Consider the following 1,254-nt stretch of genomic DNA (forward strand, 5'->3'; position numbering starts at 1 on the left):
CACGTGTGCTTGTGATATATGTTCATTAAAATAACCACGTGTTGCAAACTCACGATTCAGCTATCATGGTGGAGATGGGTTTATTTCAAGTCTGTGAACAGATTCCTGAATTCGACAGGAATATGTACGGGAACTTGTCATAAACTTTTAGTCTCTCTTGATAGCTCAGTCGGCATGGTCACTGCAGGCATAGTCTCCAGCCGTACAGGTGGTGGTTCGAATCCCCACCCGGCCAGAAGCTGTTACCATAAAATGAATTCCAAGTGGATATATATTCCCAGATAGAATTCGGTATTAAATGCCATTCGTGGGTGATATTTACATTAATTAAAATCACGTGTGCTTGTGATATATATATATATATATATATATATATATATATATATATATATATATATATATATATATATATATATATATATATATATATATATATATATATATACATATATGGGAACAGGCGTCTATGTACCGTTGGCTGTTATGTACCACCGGCTTCTATGTACCATTCCTGGCTGCTATGTACCATGCATGGCTGCTATGTACTTCAAATCGTATTAACACATAAGTACCTTATGTAAATTGTGATATTAAACTTTTCAAAGTTAATATAAACCATTACAAAGTTATACTCAGAACGGTGAAGGACTCTGAACCTACCTTACACCATAGAAAAAAACAACAAGCTAGCTGAGCAGTGGCTCAGCTAGCTTGTTGATGGCTGGAGGTGAACAGTTACTGAACTCTATGCCAGATAGAGTGGACAGAAGCACAAGGTTCGAAGCCCCACCATGGCTCCTTCGAGACTAGTGGATCTGCTCAGCATTTACTTCCTAACTCTAGTGGACGTGCACTCTCAGTCATCCTTTTTATACTACCATGGCATCAGCGGTTTCCCTTTGCTCAGGATGTGGATTGTGTGTTCACCCTAGACAGGAAGCCCTTATCTGTGAAGGATGAAACAAGTGGCGCCACCGCTTATGTGGTACAGAAATATCACAATCTGAGTACCCGAATATAAACATACGATTGAAAGCTGGTCAAGCTTTCATGTGGTGTTGCCCAGACTCTCCTGACTGGATGGAAGTTTCAGGTACAATTATAATTATCTTTTTGTTTTCCTATCATCTTTTTCATAATTATCTTTTTGTTTTCCTAAGCCCGTTGATAAGACCATATAGCTGGCTTGGGTGTGTGTGTGTGTGTGTGTGTGTGAGGGGGGTCCTCACTTTCATTTGAATGCGTCAACATATT

General features: G+C 39.0%; 1 pseudogene; it reads left to right on the forward strand.

Moving 5' to 3' along the window:
- The first annotated feature begins 879 nt into the window (after positions 1 to 879).
- Positions 880 to 1,254, forward strand: part of LOC137643852 (uncharacterized) — a 2,059-nt pseudogene continuing 1,684 nt past the window's right edge.

The sequence above is a fragment of the Palaemon carinicauda genome, chromosome 1, assembly GCF_036898095.1.
Source record: "Palaemon carinicauda isolate YSFRI2023 chromosome 1, ASM3689809v2, whole genome shotgun sequence".
Taxonomy (NCBI): domain Eukaryota; kingdom Metazoa; phylum Arthropoda; class Malacostraca; order Decapoda; family Palaemonidae; genus Palaemon; species Palaemon carinicauda.